The sequence below is a fragment of the Alexandromys fortis genome, unplaced genomic scaffold (assembly GCF_014885135.2).
Source record: "Alexandromys fortis isolate MF-2015 unplaced genomic scaffold, M_Fortis_MF-2015_v1.1 scaffold_2_1_26212458, whole genome shotgun sequence".
In the NCBI taxonomy this organism is placed as follows: domain Eukaryota; kingdom Metazoa; phylum Chordata; class Mammalia; order Rodentia; family Cricetidae; genus Alexandromys; species Alexandromys fortis.
The window spans coordinates 24,947,088-24,970,370 of record NW_026067930.1 but is presented as its reverse complement, the minus strand read 5'-3'; positions in this window follow the sequence as shown (position 1 = coordinate 24,970,370).

The window sequence follows — 23,283 nt, the reverse complement described above, 5'->3', positions numbered from 1 at the left end:
CCAGAGGGGACAGGGAGATAAGTGGCACTGGAATGTATGATGTGAATTCCACACAGAACCAATAAAGGGAAGGAAGGAAGGAAGGAAGGAAGGAAGGAAGGAAGGGAGGGAGGGAGGGAGGGAGGGAGGGAGGGAGGGAGGGAAGGAAGAAGAAGGAAGGAAAGAAGTAAGAAGGGAGGAAGTAATAAAGAAAAAGAAAAGAAAGAGAAGAAAGGAAGGAAAGAGAAAGAAAGAAAGAAAGAAAAAGGGAGAAAAGAAAGGAGAAAAGTCATGTTATTTATATGTACATATGAAAGTTAAAGCTTAAGTCTTGTGTCTTCAATTATTGTTTCTTCAACTAGAGTCAATCTATCAGTGGGTATTATGGGAGCTAGGAACACTGCCTTCATCCTGAACTTTTCCCCCCAACGAACACTGAACCGTTAGATCTCATTAAGGTACCAGGAACACATCATATAGTGTCACCATCAAGAAATGTGTGGGGGCTGAAAAGTTGGTTCAGTCATTAGAAGCCCATGCTACTTTTGGAGAGGATCAGAGTTGGGCATCTCACAAGGAAGTCTAGTTCCAAATCAGCAACTATAACTCGAGCTCCAGGGGATCCAGTGCCTCTAACCTCTGCAAGCACTTGCACTCCAATGAGCACACACACACACACACACACACACACACACAATTAAAAATCATTTTAAGAAGTAAAAAGAAAGAAACGATGGATACAGTGGGAGCTCCTGTAATCCAGAGAAAGGATAGAGAAGGAAAATTGGAGACCAGAGCATTGAAGCTTGGCTGAGAACACAGTAAGACATGGTTCAAAGGAGGAAAGCATTGTCTCAAAACTTTGAGCTCTTCACTGATCCCTATAAAACTTAAGAAAGTATACCATCACTTGGGAGGCAGAGGCAGGTGGATCTCTGTGAGTTCGAGACCAGCCTGGTCTACAAGAGCTAGTTCCAGGACAGGCTCCAAAACTACAGAGAAACCCTGTCTCGAAAAGCCAAAAAGAAAAAAGAAAAAAAAGAAAGGAAGGAAGGAAGGAAGGAAGGAAGGAAGGAAGGAAGGAAGGAAGGAAGGAAAGGAAGGAAGGAAGGGAAGAAAGACAGAAAGAAAGAAAAGAAAGAAAGAAAGAAAAAGAAAGAAAGGAAGAAAGAAAGAATACCACAAGGGCAGATGTCAACTCAGAAATTACAAAATCTGAATTTTATATAAAGTATATATTACCAATGCAACAGAAAGATGCCGTCAGAGAAGATGGTAAGACTCTTCCTTTAAACCATACAAATTTCTTCTCAGTTAGAAGTATTGTGTGCTGATATCTTATCTATTATATTAAAAGCAGAGTTATATGGACAACACAAACACTGGTAAAACTCGGTTCAATCCATTTTTTAAGAGAATATATAAATACACACCATCACCTAGGCAGCCCTGTGACTTCTTAGATGGCCCAAAAACTGCATCCAGAAATATAGAAAATCCTTATTAAAACAATTCTAACTTTTTCTCATTGACTAGCTTTAGGGTCAGGTATACTCCTGAATAATGAAGGTAGATGAGTTATTTCTAAAATTTGGAATCATAAAGAGGAAAAAGCAAACACAAATTTTGAGCATATTAAAAGTCTGTGGGTATCCACTGTGACAAGACTGGATACATCTGTGGCTGGGAAAATGATCAGCACACTTTGATAGAATTATAGCTCACATGAGAGGAAATGAGAATGTAGGTAAAGTATTTTCTTATCAATGGACATGAATTTATGGAGCAGATGTGTATAAATGTTGTTTGAGTAACATTAATGAGCTAAACAGACATCCCCACAGTGACACAGTGACATTAAATGCTGGTCCTACCTCATTCAGAAAGAAAACTTGAGTTTTATGTGTATGGAAGGATGCATATGGAATGTAGCAGTTTTCTATTTAAATGCTTGGTTGTGTCTGCAATGTTGTTGACCAGACTTTTCCTGGCAACTTCATCCTAAGGTCTTGGACAGAGAATGAATGAAGGAGTAGGGACAAAGGGTGAGTAGGAGGAAAAGGAGAGTGGTGGTTTAAAAAGTGGTATTCTTAAAAATGTAGGCTAAACTTGAACTTCAGTGAATACTGTTTTCCTTATTAGGATAGTAAAAATCTACCATAATTGCATGAAATTCAAAGGAACCAAAATATATTAACAAAAAGTTAATAAAATTTTAGGATCAACATCTACATTTTAATATCTCTCTTTCCTTTCCATGGAAATCCCTCAGATACCACCAGCAGATACACTGATCTCTTTCCATACTTCTTTGAGGTGTTATTGTTGACCACTAGTCCTCCAAATCCTTTCTTCTGATGGCATCCTCGATACCAACATCTTCTCCTTCTCTCTCCTTGTCCCTTCACTATAAATGGACATAAATGATCTTTGTTGACGGAGAAGAAAACCTTTTAAAACTCATTTGTGGGAGTTGGAGAACTAGCTCAGTGCTAGGAGCACTGGCTACACTTTCAGAGAACTCAGGTTCGATTCCCAGCACTCACAGGGTAGCTCACAACTGTCTGTAACTCCAGTTCTAGTGAATCCAACACCCTCTCTGGCTTCCATGGGCACATGGTACAGAAATACCCATAGGCAAAACACCCACATACATACAATTCTAAAAATTAATGTTCTTAAACTGATTTATGTGAGTATAGAGCTAACATACAATTGTATTGTATGCTCAACATACAATACGTACTTATATAAAACTGTCCTCATGGGATACCATGTACAATAAATATAAGGAAAGATGAATGTAGAACAAAAACTGGTTCATGGTGATGATTGCATTATTTTTCAAAACTGGTAAAAATAATTTCTTTGTACACTTAAAGTGAATAAACTCTATGGTATATAAACTATATCAATAAAGCTTTAAAAAAATACCTGTCTCCATTATCCTTCCTTAAATATCCCAGTTAAGCCCACAACATCTCAGCTGTTCCCTGGAATCTCTTCTCTAAGTCACTATTCCCCGGTTCTGTTTCCCTGCCCCTGCTGAGAGCTGGATCATCTGTGTATTAGTATTTCATAAGATTAGCACTTGTGTAAACGTCCGACACTTGGTCGACACCCAGTGAGGACACAATTTACTTGTAGCTGTGGAGGGACTGTAGATATACTGCGGGTTATACCCATGACTAATGGGTAAGTATTTTCAGCCTTCCATGTCAATCATGTTATATGGAGATGCTCATGTGAAAAGCAGCTAGATGGCAAATTCATTCTTACAAATTCAAATAATTGCTTAGAACCTTTCATTTTCGTGTTTCTGACCATGTGTCTTTGGATGTTCTTTCCAAACAGCATTCACACAGGTACCTGAAGATGTCTCTAGGGCCTCAAGGTTTATTACATATAGACAGCTTCAATTGTTACATCATGTGATTAAAGATAACTGGAATTATAACTGTCCCTACTTACCTCAAACTACAGCCTGGTTATCTTTTATTGTCAGTTTGACACAACCTACAGTCACCTGGAAAGAGGAAACGCCCAGTCCACTGTGGGCAGCACCAGTGATTAGCATTTGGGCCTGGACTACATAGGTAAGCTAGCTAAGAGAGAACCAGAGAGCAAGTCAGCAAGCAGTGTTCCTCTGTGAATTCTGTGTCAACTGGCCTTCCTCCAGTTTCTGTGTCAGTTCCTGCTTGAGTTTCTGCCCTCATTTCCCTCAGTTATTAACTGTGACCTGGAAGTATAAGCTAAAATAAATCCTTTTCTCTCCAAGATTCTATTGATCATGGTGTTTCTCACAGAAATGCAAAGCAAACAAGAACAGATTACAACATGTATTTACTGAGTCCCCCAAAGCACACACAATGCTTTTTAACCCACTGGTGGGTATGCAGACTTGAACATCTTAAATTTGATTGTCATACGGAACAGGATTCACTGACAGGACCTTCCTCTCGTTCCTCTGTAAGTTTTACCTGCTCCTACACCTCCAGGCTCCCATCTTACTGTTGTGAATGTGCAGTAAAACTTGTGGGTCAGACCTTCAAATTATTCATAATTACTTTGCCTGGCAAATTCCAGAGAGTAAATGGCTCATTACTTTAGAAAGCCATTACCTTCTCAGCACTTCCACTGCCAAGTGATTCTACAGTGAGTTCAACATGGAACCTCGAGGCTGAGAAACCCAAATCCAAAGTTTCGACACTGCAAGAAAGGAAACATGCTACATATGGGTACTTTCCACTTTTAGTCCTAGGTTTTTTCAGAAAGTCTCCCTTGTAACAGGCATGTTTCCAGCTGCCAAGATAAAGCTGTTGCCACTTTTTAGGGAGAATATCCAACCTAACAACTACTCTGATTCTCAAATGTAAAAGCCAAATAATAGCTTTGAATTTGTGACTGTGAGGGGGAGTAATCCTTCAAGTTCTCTGCTAACTATATATGAAATCATCACCTAACTTCCCCTCCACGTATACTTGATACAAACGCAGGCATAAAGGCACAGGTAAGTTTGTCTTGGGTTCATCAATTGCTTCAAACTTCCTGAGTTAAGTATTCATCCACGGTGATAATAAAATACCCTATATGCACTTTGCACATGGAATTCTTCCCTGACGATGCTTCTTAATTCATATTTGATTGTAGCCAAATCTTGCCTTGCTGGTTCTCCTTTATCTCCATCATCTCACTTCCAAACTGCATCCTCTCTGCAGCCCTCTTAGCATTTTCTGCACTGGAATGCACATTCTTGAGAATGGAATCTTTGCCTGTTCTGTCACCATCTTATAAAGAATAAAGAGAACAATTTAGGATAGTTACTGATTGTGCTGTTTTGGTTTTAAATTTTCCAGTATCCATGACGTCACCAGCCCTGGGTAGTTGGCTAGGTTTCCAGTACCAGGCACCGTTTCCCTTCTTGAGCAGACCCTAAGTCAACCGGAGAGTGTGTGTGAGCACCGAGGTGTTGCAACGTCTGCATCCTCGGGTTATCATGCTCTGCTGCTGGCTGCATTCTCATTGTTTTGTTTTGCTTTTAATTCTTAATTTTATATTTGAGATTGTAATGTAGTTACATCATTTTCCCCTTCTCTTTCCTCACACCAAACCCTCCCATCTATTCTTCCTTGCTCTCTTTCAGATTCATAGCCTCTTTTTTTCCCCCACTAACTATTGTTATATACATGTATGTAAACTTGCTCCCATCACAGGAAAGGCCATTTCTAAACATCCTTGTCACAAGTAGCAAAACTTAACACACATTAAATAACGTTGGTAGGAACAATGATATTGAACACTAAGTGTTTTTTGCTAAAGTCATCCCAGTAAACCTAAAAGGTTCACACTGTCATTAGCAGAAGGAGAAGCTGAAACAGAAAGGAGCTGTATTCATTCTCTATGTCCCTACAGCTGAGTTAAAGAAAAGTCAGCATTTTAAGCCAGAAGGTCAAGGTGAAGAAGGCTGTTCTGTTTGGACATTATTACTCCCAAGACGGAAAAGAAAAAAATAAAAACTAAATAGAAGTACATTTGCCTATATCACACACAGCTCACTAATATTCAGAAATGGGGTGTCTTGATTTATGTATCTGTAGTTAAGAGAAGTAATAAAACGCATTAAACATTAATAAAAATAATTGCATTTTTATTGTGAAAACTCATTTGTATTTCAGTTAATGAGAAAATTGTTTTAGTCACACAATTGTTTTCCTTCCAGCCGGAGAGGGATTCAGTAAAGCCACGGTTCATTCTCTGAACTATCCACTAGATGGCAGAAAATGGTTACTGCCCAGAGGGAGGTCCGGAACTGGATCAGCACAGGCAGGGTTCTAAACCCCAGCGACAGGCAAATCGCTCTGCACTCTACCCCTAGCAATGCTACCCTTCCACGAATTTTATTTTAAAGCAAACCACTATTTTTAAGCTAGGAAATATATCAGAGGGTTTTCACGGCAATAAATATTAAGTATGAGCCTACCAATAATGTGTTGTGATGCGCAGTTTCGCCTTGCAGAATACCTGCAAATCTACGAGAAGGGACCACAGACACTATCCATCCTGGTCCTGGAAAGACTCAAACGGAAAACCTCAGGTCATGGTCAACATCTATCTTGATCCTCTGAACTCTCGTGAGGACTGGCTTTCATGCCCAGCTCGCTGAAGTGGTTTGTATTTGGACTTAATATGGAATGTTCCGTTCTTTTTTTCTTCTTTTTCTGGTGCTAAAGTTGAACCCCACAACTTCATTCAAGCTAGGCAGATACTTCACTAGATTCCACCTCTAGCCCTCAACCACAAACAGCAGTAGACTAACACGGGGTTAATGTTTTAGGTGGCACCGAAGCCTGTGTTCATTACTGTAATTGTCATGAATGTGAATGCTGCCCCCATTCTAGACCTCCCATAAATAAGAACTTGGTAAAACTGTACTGGAAAAGGCCAAAGGAATGCCCTCACAAGTATGCGGGAAGCTGGAGAATACAACGTTATGCCTAATTTGCTCATAAATTGTTGGTTGATTAATGAACTATATCCATCTCTGTCTGACTACATAAAAAAATGATCTCTGCTGCTATCCTCCCTACCTTATTCTGTATCTGATAGACTGGTTGAAAAAAAAAATCCTAGGACAGACCAATTCCAAAACCATACCTACATCTCAGGATTGAGTTGTGTTTAAACTCAACAAGGTTGGCCAGTATTTGGAAGAGAAATGAAACAGAATATACAACGCACCTACTAGAATTTTCCATTAACTAATTAATTTTCCAGTTAATTTAATCCTACAAGCCTTGATGAGCATAAACTTGACTCAAGGGCTCTTCGACATAGAGGCTACACACATAGCTCTAGTCTCTCCTCCCGTTGAGAGTCTCACTTTTTTCCCCAACTGTCTGTCAGGTTTCTGGATCCAGAGAGAAGAGCTTCCTTCAGGCAGCTGGAGGTGGTGTTGGTCCCTCATCCCTCAGACTGCTTTCCATGTGGCAGCTTCTTGAAGTCACTAGGACTTCTGCCAACATGACTCACTGAAGACCACCTGGGGCCCAGGGAACCGGTGAGAAAGGTGCAATCTTGATAAGTTTTTGGCGGTGTGATTATGAGGATAATAATGTTCAAGAAAACTATATCCTCTACCGGTGGCCACTGCAGGATGCTGCTTTATCAGATGCAAAGGTGAATAGGTGACACAAGAAACATCCGAACCCACTTGCCAAGTTATCTATTAAATCCAAGCTAATCTTTCATGTACACCCCTGCCTATTCCCTTTCCCTCACACATGGTTTATTTCACAGCAAACACCATGTTATTATCCCATTATTCATCTGTAAATATTTTCATTAAAAGAAATCTTTTTAAGGAGACAAAAAGCATCGAATTACATTTAAAGAAATATATTTTTTTTTTAAAAAAATCATTTAGGTTAATTTATTGTTGAATTGTTTGACCCAGGGGAGTGTGGGGTGGGCACTGAGGAATGAATCTCCAGACAGTAACTGAGCAGGAAAACTTCATGAAGACCGCTACAAAGGACATCGCCATGGCCCCATTGTTCTTGTCCAATGGCTGCAGTCTCTTCTGAAGGTATTTTTAGAAAAACATGTACATTAAATGTCAGCAGTCTAGAAGAGTCTAGATACTAGAATATGGTCACTTCACTAACCCCAGAAGTCGACTGTCAGCCGCCAAGCTGAGAGACAGAGAGATGACTATTTTTTTTTAATTTTTTAAAAAAGAAAACAAACTATTTTTTTCATTATACATACCAAACCAAGTTCCCACTCCCTCTCCTCTTCCCATTCCTTCCACATAACCCCCTCCCCACTCCAATCTACTCCTCAGAGAGGGTAAGGCACATTGCTTTGGAGAAGGTCCAAGGCCCTCTTTACTGTATCTAGGCTAAGCAAAGTATCCATCCAAAATGAATACGTTCCCCAAAAGCCAGAACAAGCAGTAGGGATAAATCCTGGTGCCAGTGGCCCCTCAGTCTCCCATATAGCTGTCACTCACATTCAGAAGGATTAGTTTGGTCCTATGTTTGTTCCTTCCCATTCTGGCTGGTGTTGGTGAGCTCCCATTAGCTCAGGTAAACTGGTTCAGTGGGTGAACCCATCATGGTCTGGATCTCCTTGCTCATATTCTTATTCCTCCCACTCTTCAGCTGGACTTTGGGAGCTCAGTCCAGTGCTTCAATGCGGGTCTCTGCCTCTGTTTTCACCAGTGAGGGGTGACTGCTTTAACTGGGGGGGAAAGGCACAGCACCACAAAATGGGGCTGACTTTCAAGGAGGTGTCTGGAGAGAAGGCAGCTAGGGCAGCCCAGAGAATTTGTCCACAGAAAGAAGTACTTATGAAAGTGCAGCTCGAGAGGTACAAGCCTCTGCAAAAAGTCATTCCCTAACACTGACAAGTGAGAAACTGATTCTAAGCCATCGTCCCACTCAGGACTGGCAATATCCCAGCAATTATCTTGAAAAGCCAGGCAGAAACCTGCAGGAATACAGGGCTCTAGAAAGGGAAAGAAAACATTTAAACACGAGGACCTTTTTATCTTTGAGATTCCCCAAGGGCTGTGGTGGCTAGTGTCAGCATTAGAACCAGACTTGGCTGTTGGCTGCAGGCCTGGTCCCTGGAGTGCACTTTTCAGCAGGAGAACCAAACATGAGGAGAATGAGAAAAGGCAAACTCTATGGAGGGGATATTTGCATCGGTCAGGATCGGCTGGAAGTTGTGGATTGAAATACTGCAGCACAGTGAAATGCCGTGTCTCAAACAGCTGGTGTTTCCTTCCAAGTTCTTTCAGACCTGTCAAAAACGAATTCACGGGCAGCTCTATTTACTCTCAGGAGCCTGGATTTGCACCTCCAACACAGTCCATTCCTCCCCAAGTATGACATGACTAAACTAACTGAGCCATTCGAACTGCTTTAAGTCACAACTTCCACGTGCGCTTTGCATCACATCACCAACGTCTCTCATCCTTGTTCTCTAGAGGAAAGACTAGCAAGTCTAGAAGAACTTGGTTATGTAAGCATGGCCTCCCTAGAGTATCATCTTCCTGTTCTCCTTCTTTATCCAGGTAATCCTACTACCAATCTTTCTTAGAGGTGCAACCATAACCCTTTTACCAAAACAAAACTTCCACCATTTTTCTCATGTTCAATTTCCTGGAGTGGAAAGGGGTGGTGGGGTTACAAACTTGACTTAATGATTCATCTCATTATAAAGGTTCCCCAAAATATATCACCACAATTGTATGTATTTTATTTTATTCTTATTTTTAATTGATGCATAAAATTATATTTTATGGAGTAAACCTGATACAGTGAAATGCATGCAGTTTATAACATGGCTAAATCAAGTTAATTTGAATGGTGTCATGTTTCATGTATGTGCTTTTGAGAACACAGAATTCCTCTGAGCAGAAAAGTGTTCATTATTCTACCCACAGTCACTAAGCTGTAATTGGATATCTTGAGTTTGTTGTGCCCACTGAGTAGCAGTGCTGCTCTTCTGTCTGTAAAGCATGTGGTGCTCGAATGGGGCTATGAGTTCTTAAGCAACCACAGTATAGACGTTTATTACTCTAAGCTCACCTCTTTGCCCATCACGTTTCTGGAGAAGTGGTGACTACCCCTGCCCCCATCAAACATCTATATCATGCTCTCAGTCCGTCAAGCAAGAACAGCAAGAGCATAGATGTATCTGACAGACCTACCTACATTTAAATCTTAGTTCTGCCTCTCACCAGCGGTGGTGATTTTGTAAAGCTTAATACCTCATCCAGCTTTATTTACCTCATCCACAAAATGGGCGTGACATTAATAACCCCTTTACTCAGGGCATTCTTAGATGGATTAATTGAGCACATTAAAACATGTAAGTGAAATCTGGCGTGTGTTTAGTATATGTGAACTTTCTGAGATAGAAAGTGAAGTGAGAAACTAATAGAAGGCAAAGACAAAATGATAGGATGTGTGTGTTCTGGCCAGTTTTAGGTCAGCTTGAAACTAGAGTTATCTGAAAGGAGGGAAGCTCAACTAAGAAAATGCCTCCAAAAGATCCAGCTGTAAAACATTTTCTTTAGTAGGGTTTGTTTGGGGAGGAGTCAGCCCATGGAGAGTAGTGGTTATCTCTGGGCTGGTGGTCCTGGGTTCTACAAGAAAGCAAGATAAGCAAAGGGAGTGAAACAGAAAGCAGCACTCTTCCATGGCCTCTGCATCAGCTCCCACCTGCAGGTTCCTGCCCTGCTTGAGTTCCCATCTTGACTTCCTCTGATGATGAATTGTGATAGGACAGCATAAGCCGAATAGAATAAACCTGTTCCTCCCCAAGTTGCTTTGGTCATGGTGTTTCATCATAGCAATAGAATCATAGCAATAATAATTCTAATTAAGACTAATTTTAATTAAGAATGTGCCATTCTCCTCCATCTTTACTGCTTTTACCTAAAATTCACACACACACACACACACACACACACACACACACACGTGCATTCACGACACATATGCATGCATGAACACACAGAGAAAGCAACAGAGAAAATGGTCGAATCAACCCGGCAGAGAAATGGGCATTGATCAACCAGTTAGGATATTTAGTTACCCCGCAGGCAGAGCTGACTGTTGTTCACAAACACCAGCTGGATAAGACTATTGATTGTTTTCCTTCTTTGGCAGCTGGCATAGCATCTCCCAGTACTATGAAAGCTGGTGCTTAGGCAGGAAGCTTTCAAGAGAGATCCAGCTTGAACCCTTCATATGCTGTGTCCAAAGAGTTTTGTATCTTCAGCATTATGGACTTAACTTCAACTTCTGGCCTATAACCAGTTCTATATGTTACGGGTATCTATGTATTTTACATGCAAGTATTTTTACTGGATAAGTCTCCCAAAATTATAATGACTAAAAAAAGGTATATGCATTACAAATGTTTAAAACATTTAAACATTTAAACTGTGGCCAATCCATCCTTAATAGGATGGTGACAATTTATACTTCAACAAGTTAAGTTTCCCACATAAAAATTATTATCGTCAATAGTTTTTCCATATTTATGGGTTAGGAAGGTGTGTCATAGTTCACATCCATCATTTTTAAAGGAGGCTAGCATCGGCACATTTTTTGAGCTATTTGCCTTCCTATTCTGTGAACTTCTTGCTCATTTCCTTTGTATAATGTTCAGTTAGTTGAGACTTTATTTCTTTGTCTGCTTTATAAATTAAGAGCAAGCAACAATTTAAATATGTTAAAATCCATGTATCCTTTGAAAATAGGTAATTATTTTTTAGTGCTGAAAAATGTTCTCTCACGTAGCTACAAACAAAATTAACATATAAGACATTTCTATTGCTTTAAAAGGTCCCAGAAGTCCACTTGGTATAAATTGCCCTTCCCTTTCCTAGCAGCTCCAAATATCATCTAATTAACGAAAGGTTGACTTAATTAAGAAGAGCTATGAAGGTGTTGCTTTATCCCCACCCCCTCCGCTCTGTTTCTGACTCTCCATCTCTGTCCCTCCCTCCCCCTCCCAGTTCCAAGAGAGAGTATGGAGATATGACTGTTCTGTCATAAGATTATGAGTTCTTACAAGAAACAGCTTCCATGAGCCTTACGCTACATTTAGCACTGGCAAGTGTTTAATCAACAATTGTCATCAACAAAAAATTTCTTCTAACTTGAAACTAGTCATCAATGGATGCAAAAGTGAAGAAATAATTGGCTCACCATTTATAAAATAAAAACAGCACTCCTCACAGGAATCTTTGTTCCTAACTAAACAGTAGTATATAAATGTTGATTCTTCTAAACAGTGAAACAGCCAGTGTAGTATTCAGGCCTGCCAGCAAAATGACTGGGCAGCGCAACTTCCCTCTGAAACTTTCCCGCAGAACCCACGTGCTGTCTCTGACCCTCAGTCACCTTCGCAGGGTTGAACTGGAAACTCCTCATACAGCTGCAGAACAGAGAGTCAGTTTTCACAGATGACACTTTGACTTGTTTCTTGGGTTCTTTTATGTTTTTATCAATGTGAGAGGTATTGAATCTATCACATTTGAAGATGAACAGAGGCCGTCTGAATCCATTCTTTATCTAGGATGGTAGCCTGCAGGTATTTTTCCCATCGACCATTCGACCAAATGTGAACCAACTTTAGATGCCATGTTTGCAATGTCGTATCTCAGACAGCTTAAATGATGACACAGCTAACAAACGCCATCTCTCTGAACTAGAAGCACACAAAAGTTCAGGTTTGCACTAGAAATATTTCTATGGGACTAAGGTTTGGTGCACTGCTGGCATTTATGGTAAAGTTTAATATCCGTGTGGTCCTGCCATTTAAAAAGACAGTTTATATATTATAGTAAGCCTCTTTCTACTGCAAAGTCAACAATAACCTCTAGACATATCGCCAGTAAAGAAAAGACAAAGGGTGTCCCAGAGAAACTACTGCCCCACGTTTCACTTGGGCTTCACTGAACACCAACATAGGCTGCAAACAATCCAATGAATATATAGATAGTCTTATTCCGGTGTCTCTCATAGTAAGCTTCTTCTTGAAATATACAGACCCCTCCCACTTTCCAAGCTCATGAAGAGGCTAGTGACTAATGGGGTTCCTAACATGCTCTCTGTGCATAATACCTAAGCCAGAATCCACACAACCTCTAATCTTCCTCATTGTGTTCTTCAGTCTGAACATGTGGTTTCCTGTATGCAATAGTGATGGTAGCCTCCCTTGCCACTCTTGTTTGAGGATAATATGGGGAGAAATAGCCATGTTCACACATAGGCTTACAGGTGCATCTCGAATTAATTTTCTATTTTTTGAGATTGTAAATTAATTACAGCATTTTTCCCTTTCCTCTCCTCCCTTCAAGCCCTTCCGTATACACCCCCTGCTTCAAATTGTCATTGCATGCATATAATATAACCTGTTCAGTCCATATACTGCTCCCTGCATGTTTACTTTCATGGTTGACTGTTTGGCACTGGACAGCCAATTGCTGTGCTCGTCCCTGGGGAGGCAACTCCTCCTGTTCCCAGTTTTTCTCCATTGTCTATGGTTCTTTGTTAGGTTGAGCCTTCATGGCCTTTTCTCTGTGCAGTTTGGCATGTCTAATGGTATCATCCTTGTTCAGCTCACGTTTGGGCAGTCAGTCAGATTTGTGGGTGTAGCTTGATGTTACTAGGAGACACACTCTCACAGGAAATTTCCTGACCCCCATGGCCCTTATCTTTCTGCCCCCTTTTCTGGAATGTTTCCCGAGTCTTAGGTGCAGGAGTCTTTCATAGATGTGTCCATTGGAACTGGTGCTTCAACTCTGCATTCTGATTTATTGTGGTTTTCTGTAGTGGTCTCCATCTATTGCAAAGAGTTTTCTAGATGAGGGGAGAAGACTACGCTTAACTGTTGGTATACTGACAAGGGTTTATATAGATTGGTGTTAGGAATTTACAGGTTTAGTAAATGATTGGATATAGATTCTCCTTTAATTTGATTTCACTAGCCCTGCGCAGATACCAGTACCAGGCATGGAATCCCTCTTGTCAAATAGGTCTTAAATTCAAGTAGAAGGTTGTTGGCTGTCACCACGGTACCTGTGCTACTACTGCTCCTGAAGGGTTATTGTGACATGCTGGCCATTGATGTGGCATTTGTCTTTTGTGTGGATCCTTCACTACCTTTAAATTTATTTATTTTCCCCACTAAATTGTCTATGAGGGCCAAAAAAGACTAACTGCTTACCTAACTCTTTCTGCTCAATTAGTAAATTGAGAAAGGGGGGGATGCATTGTCAACAATTATATGGATTTGATCCTTGATGTATTATATTATCCTTAACAATCAATCAGTTTTTGAGAGCATTACAGAACTCTATGAATTTTCAAATTTCATTTGCAGATACTATGAAAGAATAAGAAATCATTATCTATCTGGTAACCTATGGGATTTTCTCACATGAGTTGAGTTTGTGATTACAAAAATTGTTCAACCTTTTTCCGTTCCACAGGCAACTACTTATTTTATTGATGGCTCATCTAATAACATTGGAGTGAATTCATGGTCCAGATAGTCAGCAATCTAATAATACTTCCTTTTCCTCAGCCCAACAGGTGGAGCTGGCTGTTTTGATTCATCTATTATGGTTAATTTATAAACTCTTAAATATAAGTTCAGATTCTTCTCCTGTTGTAGGATTATTTACAGGAATAGACTCATACTTGTGTACGTTCTAACTTATTGGTTTTATTGCAGAAGAAAGTAAGCAAACTGGGGCATTAACTACTGGCTGGTTTTGTGTCAACTCGACACAAACTAGAGTCATTAGAGAAGAAGGAGCCTCAGTTGAGGAAATGCCTCCATGAGATCCAGCTGCAAGGCCTTTTCTCAATTAGTGATCAATAAGGGAGTGCCCAGCCTATTGTGTGTTGTGCAGTCCCTGGGATAGTGGTCCTAGTTCTAAAAGAAAGTAGGCCGAGCCAGTCCAGGGAAGCAAGCCGGTTTATAGCATCCTCCATGGCCTCTGTATCAACACCTGCCTTCAGAATCCTGCCTGAGTTCCTTCCCTGACTTCCTTTGGTCATGAACAGCAATGTTTAAGTGCAAGCTGAATGAACCCTATTTTCTTCAACTTGCTTTTTAGTTATGGTGTTTTTGTTGTAACTATAGAAACACTGACTAAGACAATTAGCCTGTCCTACTTTTACTTCTCCAGAAGAAAATTGGGAAGGGCCATGCATCTGTCATTGCAGATAGGCCCACTGAAACACTGTGTATTCCTCTTCAGCTCCTCCAGCTCTGGGCCATTAAGAATGATGGTAAAAGATGAGGAGACAGTGGAAGTCACCAGAAAGACAGCAGACCTCCATCTCAAGGGCAAAAGAAGATATAGACCCTATCATCAGAAGTCAAGTCTGTCCTAGGTCAAGTTAAAGCCCTATGTACCAAAGGAGAAGTTATTCTATGAGATACCCAGAGTTCTATGTCACTAGAGAATTGATTTTTGACAATGCATCTGTAGTAAGTGCCTCTGAGCATGTGTATTGATCTTATGTTCCTTACCTTCTTTTGTTTCAACTTGTATGTTGGATGGATCCAGCTCCTGTTATCTTTACTAATGACTCTGTGTTTATGACTCAATCATAGGACCGCAATAGACTCATTCATTCATCTGAAGAGGGAAATGCTTCTAATTTTCTTTGGGATTTAAATCACTTCCCATTTACATGGAATGTCATAGCATTTGTATTCCTATTAAAGGCAAATGTTGGGTTACTTTCTACAAGATTCTAGAACTATTAATCATAAGGGTCTCTTCTTAAGCTATTCTCTAGATTTCTGATCAATATAATGCGACCAATAGTACTGGACATAGTTTAGCTCCCTGTTCATTGGATAGTATTACTCACAATGGTCTCACTGTTCTAACATTATTAAGCTTATAATTTGCTTGCTTATAGGATAGTCAAGCGTCAAGTGACAATTACATTACTCTCAACATTGATTTATAACATCTCAAATCAAAAACCACTCTAGATAGCCTTCATTTAAAAAATAAGCATTTTGAGAATGGAGTCATGTGATGAATATTCTGAGGGCTTGTTAGAAAACTAAAAAAAAAAAATAGAAAAATATCTTATGACCTCAGTTTCTTCAAGACTTGGAATTGATCTTGGAATGTGTTTTGAGCTCCTCACAGGTGTGGTGGATAGGAGTGAGTTTACTTCAGATTATTCATTACAACTGGCTACTTTTATTTGCTCATTTGCCCTTATGGAAAAACACGTTTTTGGTGCATGTCCGTCATGTGCAGTTTGCCCCTGTGATTGTCCATGAGTAAAGATGTCACTTTACTCATGTGACTCCTCTTAACTCTCGGAGTATAAATTGTCTGATGCTCTGAATAAAATTAGCTATCCAAGAAACTTTAGTCCGCCTCAGTCATCGGCTTCACTCTCCCAGGTCCCACCACCTCTAGAGAGTAAACAACAATGAATCATTGCTGAGAGATTGTCCTATTTCAGATGGAAATATCCCCCACGGTCTCTTGTGTTTGAGCATGAGCAGGTGGCAGTACTGGGAAGGAATGCGTTTAGGAAAGCAAGCTCTCAGTCCTTACAGCCTGGAACTTCTTCCAGCCCGAGATTTTTGCTTCCAAGCCCACTGAGATGTGACCAAGCTGCAAGCTGTTAGCGTCACTGACTGATCTGAGCTAACTACTGTACCTTCCCTGCCAGGAGGGGCTGAGAACATCCGAACTGTGGTCTAAAACATATACTTCCTCCCTTAATTACATTGCTTTTGTCAGGTATGGAGTGCCAGTGATAGAAAAATAACTAAAACAGAAGTCATAGGAAGTTTACAAAAATTTTTCTTTACAAGATTTGGAACCATGCATAAAGGCAAGAATCACAGTCTAGAGTAGACGACCTTTAGCAAGAGTGGAGCACCTTGGTCTGCAAGTAGCCAAGGCACGCTTTTATTCAGAAAGTGACTCCATCTCTAAACACCATGAGTCTTTATACCATTTAGTTCATACATTATCCACATGGCTTGAAACCTTCAAAGTCTACTCATACAGCTAGTTCAACGCAAACATGTTCCTTTGGCAAGTGGTCATTCATTTCCGATGTTATAAAACTGCTCTTTAACAGATGATCACAGTCAGTATCTCTTTTAAGTAGAGTTGTAGGTGTTCAGCCTGCAGTTTTTAAGGACTACATCAATTCAGAAAATAGGAGACTCTAAAGAGTTCAGGTGACATAGATGAATGCATGGTTGCAAATGTCAGGCAGAACAGTGGTGTCTTGCTAGCATTTTAGATTAAAGAATTTCTTACATATAAGAGCTCTTTTTTGACAAACAGCTAGTGAGACAAACTATTTTCTTCATATGTTAGTTGTTCTGCCCCAAAACATGACTGCTAGAAAGAGTCTCCCCACTAGTAGCTTTAATTTTCCTATGCCAACTCTTAGGGTATAGAGATTTTATTAAACAGAGGTTTAAATTCTTCCTCTGCTAGCTGAGGTGATTCCAACAGCACAGGGTGTAATTATTAAAAGCATTAAATGGTTTACATGCAGAGCTAATGCTGGGCACAATCATAACTGGTGCAATTAGCACAGATCGCATGCAGCATTTTTGCCTGAAAGGATGTGTGCTTGGGAGTCACAGATGCATTTCCTATTAAAAATTTCTCTGATGCTCTCATGGTGACATATGGAAAAAAGCTTTACCTTGAATGTCAAACAACATTTACATTGAAGATATACTCAAAATAATTTTAGAAAATAATCATATCATTCTTTGAGGGTTTGTTTTTGTTTTTGTTTTTGAGACATAATTTCACTGTGTACCCTTGACTTGCCTGGAATTTGATAAGTAGATCAGACTGGCTCTAGACTTGCTACAATCTTCTCACCATTGCCTCCTATCATTCTTACACACAACCTTAGAGATAGTTCATTTGTAGTGCCTAAACATATATGGGTGTAAGAAAGGCAGAGTGGTTCTCCTGTGATGTTTATTTTATTTATAGTAGCTACAAAATATGCTTATGGGAATAAGGACCACAACATAGGAGTCATGTTCCAGTGGCTGAGCAAATTTATCTCTTGTTATTATAAGAAATGTCATTGCCATACCCTGAGATCAAATACTGTGTTTTATTCTGCTATTTGTAACTGATTTTAGTGAAGGTTAAACAGTTCTCATTATATATATATATATATTTCATATATTGACATATTTTGTTCAGTCTTCAGTATTCATAAACACACACATGCACACACACACCTACAACTCTGTAGACAGATGAAATCACTCAGTTACCTGTTTGGAAAACTGAAATTAGAAAACACTGTCTCTGTGAGGCATGTTCTGTTCTTCCTGGATGCAGCACTAATAATGAGAGCTATCATAAAGAGCTATTTCTACTGGGCACGGAAGAGACATCTCCAGACATGAGCTGTCATTTCAGATTGATTGCTTTCTGTGTTCTTTTGCATATTTTGTTATTGCTTGTAAGAACTAATATGGGAAAGGGATGCACAGAAGAACTAAACACCCTCCCATGAGAGGAGGTCTTTCAAACACATATACATAAGTCAGTGTCAAAAATAATAATTCATCCTTTTGGATTCATATAATCTACTTAGCTGCAAATATTGGAAAACCAGGGGGAAGAAACCCAGGTCCTCAGAGATCTTGTTCTCATGCCTTTCTCTCATATTTTCTGGCTTTCTTTCAGAAGTCTTATTTATGTGCCTTCTCACATTTTAGTTTCCTCATTCCCAGGCATGCTTCTAGAAAGTCATCCATGCCCAGTGGCAGCTTGGGTTGCTTTTCTCATTTTTGACATCTTCTATACTTTTTGGATTCTGACCTCCTGAGATTCCAAGATTGTCATTGCCCCATTAACCATGAAACCCAGGGGAGAATGCTTGACATGCTACAGCCTTGAGATATCTGAGCACGCAAAAAGACTTCCTTACATTCTAAGAGACTGTAACTTTGCTGGACTTCACAGCCAGAGTTAGTAATACAGCTTGAGATGCCATAACACTACTCTGTGTTATAACATAGCCCACTGTGTGCACAGTCTGCTTGTTCTTCATTGATTTTATTGAGCTCTACATTTTTCTCTACTCCCCTCCCTGCCTCTCCCCTCTTCTTCAGCCCTCCCCCAAGGTCCCCATGTTCCCAATTTACTCAAGAGATCGTGTCTTTTTCCACTTCCTATGTGGATTAGATCCATGTATGTCTCTCTTAGGGTCCTCATTGTTATTTAGGTTATCTGGGATTGTAAATTGTAGGCTGGTTTTCTTTGCTTTATGCCTAAAAGCCACATATGAATGAGTAAATATGATATTTGCTTTCTGCGTCTGGGTTAGCTCACTCAATATGATATTTTCTAGCTCCATCAATTTGCGCAAATTTCAAGATGTTATTAGATTTTTCTGCTGTGTAGTACTCCATTGTGCAAATATACCACATTTTCCTTATCCATTCTTTAGTAGAGGGGCATTTAAGTTGTTTCCAGGTTCTGGCTATGACAAACAATGTTGCTATGAACACAGTTGAGCACATGTCCTTGTGGTATGATTGAGCATCTTTTGGGTATAAACCCAAAAGTGATATTATTGGATCTTGAGGAAGATTGTTTCCTAATTTTCTGAGAAATCACCACACTGATTTCCAAAGAGGCTGTACCAGTTTGCACTCCCACCAGCAATGCAGAAGTGTTCCCTTTACCGCAAAACCTCTCCAGCATAAGTTGTCATCAGTGTTTTTGATCTTGGCCATTCTTACAGGTGTAAAATGAAATCTCAGATTGTTTTAATTTGCATTTCTGTGATGGCTAAGATTGTTAAGCATTTCCTTAAATGTCCTTCAGCCATTTTATATTCCTTTATTCAGAGTTCTCTGTTTAGGTCTGTACTTCATTTTCTTATTGGATTATTTATTCTTTTGGTGACCAATTTCTTGAGTTCTTTGTATATTTTGGAGATCAGACATTTGCCTGATATGGGGGTTGGTGAAGATCTTTTTCCATTCTGTAGGCTGCCGTTTTGTCTTGTTGACCATGTCCTTTGCTTTACAGAAGATTTTCAGTTTCAGGAGGCCCCATTTAGTAATTGTTTCTCTCAGTGTCTGTGCTATTGGGGTTATATTTATGAAGTAGTCTCCTGTGCGAATACGTTCAATTGTACTTTCCACTTTCTCTTCTGTGAGGGTCATTGTGGTTGGTTTTAAGTTGAGGTCTTTGATCCATTTGGACTTGAGTTTTGTGTGTGGTGATGGATATGGATCTATTTTCATTCTTCTACATGTTGATATCCAGTTATGCAAGCACCATTTGTTGAATGTGCTTTCTTTTTTATATTTTATATTTTTTGCTTTTTTTTAAATAAAAGGTGTTCATAGGTGTGTGGATCAATATCTGGGTCTTTGATTTGGTTCCACTGGTCCTCCTATCTGTTTTTATGCCAATACCAGGCTATTTTCCATACTGTAGCTCTTTAGCAGAGTTTGAAGTCGAAGATTGTGATGCCTCCAGAAGTTCCTTGGAGTTGGCTATCCTGGATCTTTTGTTTTTCTCATATGAAGTTGAGTACCATTCTTTCACAGTCTGTGAAGAATTTTGCTTGGCATTGCATTGAATCTGTAGATTGCTTTTGGTAAGACTGCCATTTTTACCCTGTTAATTCTGCCTACTCAAATGCATGAGAGAGCTTTCCATTTTCTGGTGTCCTCTTCAATTTTTTTTTCTTCAAAGATTTAAAGTTCTTGTCATACAGGTCTTCCACTTGCTTGGTTAGAGTTACTCCAAGATATTTTATGCTATTTGTGGCTATTGTAAAGGGTGATGTTTCTCTGATTTCTTTCTCAACCCATTTATCACCTGTGTAAAGGACGGCTACTGATTTTTTTTTTTGGAATTAATCTTGTATCCTGCTACATTACTGAAAGTGTATATACCTCAACATAATCAAGGCAATATACAGCAAGCCAAAAGTCAACATCAAACTAAATGGAGAGAGACTCCTAGCAATCCTACTAAAATAAGGAACAAAACAAGGTTGTCGTCGACTCTCTCCGTATCTATTCAAAATAGTTCTTGAGTTTCTAGCTAGAGCAATAAGACAACAAAAGAAGATCAAGGGGATACAAATCAGAAAAGAAAAAGTCAAACTCTCACTATTTGTGGATGATATGATAGTTTACATAAGTGACCCCAAAAATTCTATCAAGGAACTTCAGCCTGTTTGTTTAAACTGCTTTGAAGAAGACAAAGTAACAACCAACCTCACAGCCTTGTTTCTCCATGTAATTAACCTTTACAATTTAAGTTACTATGTAATAGTAACCATAAATAATGTTTTCTTCCATATACCCTTGACTTGGAGCAATCTAGGTATGTATATTATAGTAATAAATGCTGAAAATAGCAAATAGGTTGGATGGAACCTTATAAAAGCAAATATCCCCCATAAATATTGGAAGCAACGTGGATATAAGTTGGTGAGTCTGTTTGCAGTGATGTGCACAGTATTCTTTGTTATCTGTATCAGCTGGTGCCTACTGGAGTTGATAACGTTTCACTTATAAAACTCTGTTAAAGATTTCCAAACTGGGCAGTAGTAGTGAACACCTTTAATGCCAGCACTCAGGAGGCAGAGACAGGTGAATCTCTGTGAGTTCCAGGCCAGCCTGGTCTACAGAGCAGGTTCCAGGACAGTTGCCAAAGCTGCAAAGAAACCCTCTCTCAAAAACCCAAAAATAGATAGATAGATAGATAGATAGATAGATAGATAGATAGATGATAGATAGATGATAGATAGATAGATGATAGACACATTGATATATATAGATGATAGATAGATGATAGATAGATGATAGATAGATAGATAGATAGATAGATGATAGATAGATAGATAGATAGATAGATAGATAGATAGATAGATAATAAAAATAAAAAGATTTCTGTAAAGTATCTCTCATTTCTCTCCTATGTGAAACATTCCCACTTTTTAGATGAAGAATGGGAAACAGCATGACCACAGCCAAATGTGAAATGAAGAGCCTCTGTGAAGGTTCCCAGAGACAGGGCTTACACCACCGCTCATGTCACCTCCTTTCCTGTTAGGTGAGGTTCTCATAGGCTCAAACACAAGAATGCATGGAGGGCTGTTGTTTGTTTTTGTTTCCATCAAAGATAGCAGACCTGGACTTTACATTTCACCACTTGTACAATGTAACACTGTACTGATGGTGTCAGATGGAGAAGCAGGCAAGAGTACTTGCTATCTTTTCAAACAATCCTCCATGTTTAATCACTTGAAATGCGTATGTGCCCAGAACATTAAAACGGATGTGAGTGAACTTGGCATTGTATTTTTGCTACTGGGCAGTCACATGCCAAATCTTTCAGTGAACAGATCCTGTTCGTAGTGATCCTCTATGCATACATTTATTCTTCTCTAACTTGATTTGTCAGACATGATCTCTTGATTTCTACATCTGAGATTTATGTATCTAGCTCTTAAACCTCTCATCTTTCCTTACCTATTCTTGCATATGTTTAAAAGCTAAATTTAGGTGACTCCACATGAGTATGATTCTGGAAATATAATTTGCAGTATAAAAAAGTTATCAAGACATTATTTCTTTTCTCATAGAATTTTTTGTTCACTAAATTGTGGATCAAAACTTTTTGCTCACAGCCAGTGAGTTGGCTTATTTCATAAATGTGCCTTACTGCCAAACAGGATGACCTGTTGGATTGTGAAGAGCCACAACGTGGTTGGAAAAAAACTGAATCCTGTAAGATGTCCTCTTACTTTCCCGTGCAGACTGTGAAATGGTTGTACATATATACTCTTTTTCTTCCTCTCTCTCTCTCAATTCTAACTCTCAGGAGATACTTATCTATGTTCTTAAGTTTTCCTTACGTGTATCCTCTGAAATTTTAGTGCAAACTTTCTTGGTGTGCATTGTTGTTTTGGGTTTTTATTTGTTTTTGTTGTTGTTGTTGTTGTTTTGCTTGGTTTGGTTTGATACCAGAACCTCGGTCTGGTCTTTGTGTCTGGCATCCTAAACATCTCAGTCCTAAAACATTTCATTGTGCTTGTCCCTTACCACTTCCTTTCTTTCATTTCCTTCTTCTTTAATGTTGTTCTAAAGCTTCATTTTCTTCCTTCCTTCCTTGTTTTTTGATTCCATTCTCCTGTTTTTCCCTAAAGATAGTGTTTTTTTTTTTAATGCTGCCCAAGCTAGTCCCAAATTCTCCAGCTGAAGCAATCCTCCTGCCTCAGTCTCCCAACTAGATGGGGCTGTGGATGCATTCCTGGTTCAAAGGTTTTTTTGTTTTGTGTTAGTTGTTGTTGATGATGCTCTATGTGGATCTGCAGGACTTTCAGATGCTTAACTTACATCTATTTGTTTGCTTGCTTTCAGCATAAGGGTTTCCCTAATAGTAACAACATGTTCTAACTAATATCAAAGAATTAATGAAAGGGTGAGATTTTTAATCAGAGAGGTTAATTCGGATTTCTGCATTGTTTTGTTCCTTCTATCTACATTTTTAATGTTTATTTGCATCTCATTTTTATACAAAAGAGCTGGCTCCAGTGCCTCTACTATTGACTATTAATACATTGAAAAAGGTAAAAATTCAAATTGGCAGCTCTGAATGTAGATGGGATATATTTGCTGTCATATTTCCCTTTGAGGCTTCTACAAGGAAGCAATATTTTCATTATGGTATGCCTAAACATCAGTGTGTGGAGAACAATT